General features: G+C 38.6%; 1 long non-coding RNA gene across 1 annotated transcript in view; it reads left to right on the top strand.

Annotated features, from left to right (window-relative positions):
* LOC146489735 (uncharacterized) overlaps nucleotides 1–6000 on the top strand; it is a 213204-nt gene that overhangs the window by 4195 nt on the left and 203009 nt on the right. The gene's annotated exons all lie outside the window — the stretch shown is intronic.

Raw genomic sequence — 6000 nt, 5'->3', positions numbered from 1 at the left:
ACTACCCACTGTATGCCGAATATGCATGTAATTCTGGAATCATAACTACTTTCATCTGTGGGAATGTTAACGCTGTGACCTTATCGCTAATGGCGATTGATCGACAAGACTGCGTTTTGCGTCCGTTTACTCGACGCATGACACGAAGCAATATCAAAGTTGTCATAGCTGCTTCGTGGATCGGGATTCTTATGCTAAGCTTGGTCCTAATTGTTGGTGTGTTTTATTCCGAGTCAGTCTGTGGTGAATTTAGCTTCAAAGGTCTTTTTTCAAAGATTTCTGATAAGCAACCCGTGTTCTTGTATTACATTGGTCTTGGGTTTTCTCTCAATATTGTCTCTTTCTTTATTTTTGTTATAACTGCTATTCGTATTATAATAACACTCCGTTCATCTCCTTTGCCTGATTCACAAAGTCTCCACAGACGCCAAGAAATGAAGCTAACATGGCTGACTTACAAGATATGCGGAGTGTTTATTGTCTGTTGGTTACCGCAGATTGTTACTACAGGATTCGTTTTATCTAGAATTGGTGGGATAACTGCAATCGATGTGCTTGTAGTGACAACAACAATTGCATATTATTACTATGTACTGAACCCTCTCCTGTATTTTAATTTGTTGAACAGGAGCAGAGCAAGCAATGTTTTAAGGCCAGCCAACAGAGAAATGAATCACTAAATGAAGGAGAAGTCCTGGAATTAAAAACTGAACCGTTGAGACAATGATCGAGCAAATAGGAATAACATTTTTAATGTCCATGCTCATGTTTGTGATACTCATTTATAAGATTGGAAAATGAAATCAACGCCGCCAGAAAAAAAATGATTTGAGATTATCATCGCTTTTCACTCCAAGAGTTGAGCTAGGTTTTTATTTTATTGACGACAAATAAAGGAAGATTACGATAGATTTCAATAGAATAACTTTATTTGGATTTTTTGCGTCAACTAAGAAAGACTACTAAATGTCCATTCATGGGACGTTACGCAGGACAATATTTTAGTCCAATTTGTTTGTCCGCGGGACACGTTTTAAGCCGACACAATACCCAGTGTAACTGCTACAACATTTCAAACAATTCTACTGTCTGAGCACCTGCTACCAGAACATTACATACAGCACAGAACAAAGTGTTAACACTGCTAAAATGTTTTTTCCATCGGTTTTGAACTAAGGTTACACTGGATTTAGACATAAAGTGCATGCATAACAAGATCGGTCCGAAACGATGAGTTGAAAGTACCCTTTTTGCCAGCTCAGTTAAAATTTATTCTAAGGCCTGTGGCCTGTGGAAGAAATGCTGGCCATGCCGTCTACAAGTAGCATCAGGGCCTAGGGCCATCTTTTCCATTAACTAAACGGCTGACACAAAACTAGGATCCTTGGGAACGACAGTATATCTAAGCCATCAGATGGTTGAACGGGAGAAACGCCGTTTTCGTGTAAAATTTAGTGGGCGTTGAAAATCAGTCTAGTTTGTTTCGATCAATTTGTAGTCGTAGTCGGTGCTGGAATCTTCCTAGGATATGAAACTTATTTGAATTTGTCTTGCTGGGTATAAATTTCGGGTCCGCTTTAACGGGATGAAATCCCGATTGACGGCACGACACAACTTTAAGGCTGTTGTGGTTGATGCTGTACAAAAGAAAGCAGCTGAAATTTGTGCTTTGAGAATCAGAATTTCTCCTTCAATTCATGTTTAGGAACAAAGCATGCGGAGGCCGTATTACCAGGAAACAGCTTTCCACACAAGGTGTATTAATAGTACAAGGCAAAGCAAGCAAAGGTTTTTATTCAATAGGACGAAGTAAATTTCCTCCCGATTACACCTCTTTCATTATATGAGAAACGTAATTTACGGGTCCAAAAGAAGAGAAAAAAAAACTATTGTGAAGGGCCTTCACAAAGAAAGGTAGCCGTCACTAAGCGAGAAGGCAAAGCCGTCATATACGAGAAAATTCCATTTACCACCAGACTGGCGAAAAGAAACTGGGAAACCCGTTGTGTGTAGGTCTGCAAGCTTTTCAAGGTGGCTGAACGCAGTTTGCGCGCGCTTTACACATTCTGTTAGTGATGCTATTAAGCGCGCGCTTGAGTTGTGGTAAGCAAACACTATCGATCCCTCGATTTTATACCAAATGGATCACAAAGGCGAGTTTTGCTCTTAAAATAACTCAGTTTCTCGTTTGTGAATCCTTCTTCATTTATCACCGAACAAAGGAAGTGAGTTCACGAAGAGCTAAGCCTTTCTGCACGCTTTTCATCTTTGCTGAGAAAACCTAATAAAAGCCACGCATGCGCAAAAAATTGTGATTGATTGTTTTAACGGAAATGAACTGTTTTCTAAGAAACTACTCGTTAGAATTTCGTGAAATTTGACGAAACAGTAGTTCTCTAAAAGCGTAACTCGCCTAGAAACAAAACCCAAAATCTAACAGACATTAAATGAAACAACAAAGTGCAAAACCAACATTTACAAGAGATCACTCTGTTAAAAAAATCTAACGAGGGCATTTTCTAAAGATTGAGGAAAACCATTATTTGTGTACGGTTATATGCGCTTGTTGCGTTGCCATGGCAACGGCACTTTGCTCAACAAAAAGTGTCAAAATTTATTCCTTCTTAGTTAATATTGCACCATGCTAATTTCGGAAGAAAGTACTGTTTAAATAATGTTCAAATAATTTAAATAATGTTTACTAACACCTGTATACTGGAAAATTTTGTATACTATGGGCAAACGGACAGAGCCTTGGCAACAAGGATCAAAGAACACAGTAGAGCAGTCCGTGTTGGCGATAACAACTCAAAGATAGCGCAACACGCGAATCAGTTTAGCCATAGTATAGATTTTGACCAAGCAACCATTGTCGACAAGGCGCGCGATTACCACAAGAGACTTTTCCTTGAGGCCTGGCATTCTCTGCGAGACCGAAATATGTGGGCAATGAACATATTGATGTTCCGGGAATTTATAGCTCACTCACGTGATTTGTTCTCTCGCGCGGTGATCGTTCGTTACGCGTCGTGATTGTAGCACGCGCAAACTGTGAACCGTTGGATAAGCGTTTGTTTATTTGTCATTTTTCAAACCGACGAAGCCAAAGATTTTCGGCCGAAACGTCTTGTTAAGTTTTTATAAACGTTTGGTTTTTAAAGTGCCCCTGGGACGAAAATTTCATTTTCCATATTTTTGCATTTTCCTGTAGAATATGATCTTCTTACTCGTGTTACCAAATTTCAATCCTTTACGGCGATTGGAAGTATTTTTTTTTTTTAGCTTTTTATTCGAGATTTCACGGCCGCCATTACTTGGCCTTGTTCCGGAAGTTATTAATAAAGTTTCCTGTAATTTGAGCCTTAACTTCCGGAACAAGGCCAAGTAATGGCGGCCGTGAAATCTCGAATAAAAAGCTAAAAAAAAAATACTTCCAATCGCCGTAAAGGATTGAAATTTGGTAACATGAGTAAGAAGGTCATATTCTACACGAAAATGCAAAAAGATGGAAAATGAAATTTTCGTCCCAGGGGCACTTTAACGTTTTACAAGTCAGTGTCATACACATTTAAGATTAAATATGTCCATTCCTGACTGCAACTTCAGTATATTTCATTTGATAAGTTTTATTTTCTTGCGATTTTAACAAAAAAAATGTTACAATGACTTAAATACAGCCCATAAAAAAATTATTCCTTATTTACTTGAAAACGCTCTTACAGATTGTTTTTCTAATTTCCCCTGCAAGTTGTCTAAGTTGAGTACTTTAAATTCTGAAAGTTTCGTTGTAAAGTGTCTGACTAGAGTTCGAGATATTCGACGTTATTTGAAGTGCTTCGCGTCACAATTGCTATGATAACATCTGTTACTTGGAAACCAACAAAAACATACAATTTGATCATAGGTTGAAAGGTGGTGTAGTATGATGGAAATCGAAGCAAGTCTTCCGTGCGAAATATTGATTTAAAAAGATCCACCCCAATGCCAGAAGAACTAGTCTTCCTCAGGTCCAGAGCTATACTGAAGGAAAATACAGTAACGGCTCCTTAAATTAAAGTTTGAAAAATACATGGAAAAAAAATGATTGGCTAATACATGACACGAAGACAGCGTACTTGTAATATGAGATAACAAAAATATAAAAGTGTGTAATCAAAGGTTCAGCTTTCGTTTTTCCTCTTAATGCCTTCTGGAGATAACGTTTTCCCTCTATAAATTAGAAAAGCCTCGCGTGCCTTACGGCGGGAGGCATTGGTGGTGGGTTGTAGTTAGAAAGGAATGAGTCGCATGTCTGTAGAAGATTACACACTTTTAAATGTTTGTTATCTCATATTACAAGTACGCTGTCTTCATGTCATGTATTAGCCAATCATTTTTTTCCATGTATTTTTCAAACTTTAATTTAAGGAGCCGTTACTATATTTTCCTTCAGTATAGCTCTGGCCCTGAGGAAGACTAATTCTATTAGTCGAAATATTGGCCACTAATAAATCTGCCCTTTGTCGTAGTGCCAGCCTTGCATTCAGTTTTGTATTTTCACGTTCAAGTGACGCCTAACACGAGGTCTTTCACAAGAGAGATCCGGCAAAATTACCAGCAAGTTTAATTCCTGCGTTATGTGGACCTCTGCATTCAAAAGTTTTTCCAGAAGAACTGTTGCAAGCCTGATTAAATTTTAGTTAATCTCAGCCTCAAGAAAGAGTGTAACGCAACTTTCAAATTCCCGTGAAATAGGATTAATCCTAAATCGTCTGATTCCACTAGACTGCGAGCAGTCCTACTTTTTCCTGCGATCACGCGCGCCAAGCAAGCAATGCAAATTAGAAAAGTGAACGAGAAGGGGATTGGGGAGAGGGAGGAAAAAGCGCCTGCGTTTGCTCGAGGCTCGTTAGAAATCGCCTGATCGTGACAGAACTTAGGAGGAGAAGGAGACAGCTCGCAATCTAGAATTCCACAGAACTCACTGCTCATTTGTAAGACTTCTGTTCAAGCTCATATTCAATTTCAACAGTTTAGACGTCTAGCGCTCGCATTTAAGGACGGTGCCTACTATTGTTACTGCGCATACGTTCTGCGCATCGCGAGATACTCGGGTTTCCTATGGGTGGTGCCTACTAATACAGGAATATTTTTGCGCGGTTTAAAACTATACGGAGAAAGCAGAACTTACCAAATGCTTTTGGTATCTCAAAAAAAAAATTGGGGGTAACCATGCATTTTTCAGAGATAATTAAGCTTCAATTTATGGAAAAATCCCATACATTGCTTTATATTTTGGCGTTTTTTGGAGATATTAATGTTTAATTATCTCTGAAAAATGCGTGGTTACCCCCAATTTTCTTTTTTGATTCCAAAAGCCCTTGCTAAGATCTGCTTTTCTCGCATAGTCATAAACTGGACAAAAATACTTCGGTATTAGTAGGCACCGTCCTTAAAACACTTTATAGTCTCGGTCTGCAATTTCATAATCTAGTTCCCAGATCTTCCACGGCCAGGTTTCGACATTCCTGAACCGACTGAGATCTGGGAACGAGATTAGCAATTTCAGTAAGAAGTCAAAATGTCTCGGGCTTGTCCGTAAAGTCTTTAATTATTTACCGAGGGTTAGGAAGCACAAAATAGCGTTAAAAACACTAACAAACGAGTTGCCCTCGGAACAACGCAAGATAAAATTAAAATGAAATATAATAAAAGTCTCGTATTGGATTTACCATTCGCCACACCTAATGTTCGGGTAGCAAGTGCTCAGACTGTGATATTGGCAGTTACACTAGGTATCGTGTCGTAAAATGTGTCTGCGGGAAGACTGAGAATCGTTCGGAGAAACAAATTGAACAAAAATTTTGCTGGACTGAGCAACTTCCATGAATGGACACCAGATTAGATAAAATCCCGAAAATAATCAGATAAACTTATTCTATTGAACTCTATTTTTTCTTCCATTTTATTTTACTTGCCACACATAAAGAAAACAAACATGACACTAATAGACACTAGGGT

This window comes from Pavona decussata, unplaced genomic scaffold (genome assembly GCF_977016875.1).
Source record: "Pavona decussata unplaced genomic scaffold, jaPavDecu1.1 SCAFFOLD_3, whole genome shotgun sequence".
Lineage (NCBI taxonomy): Eukaryota > Metazoa > Cnidaria > Anthozoa > Scleractinia > Agariciidae > Pavona > Pavona decussata.
Note: the sequence above shows the minus strand (reverse complement) of the source record. Positions and strands in the feature narration are given on the sequence as shown.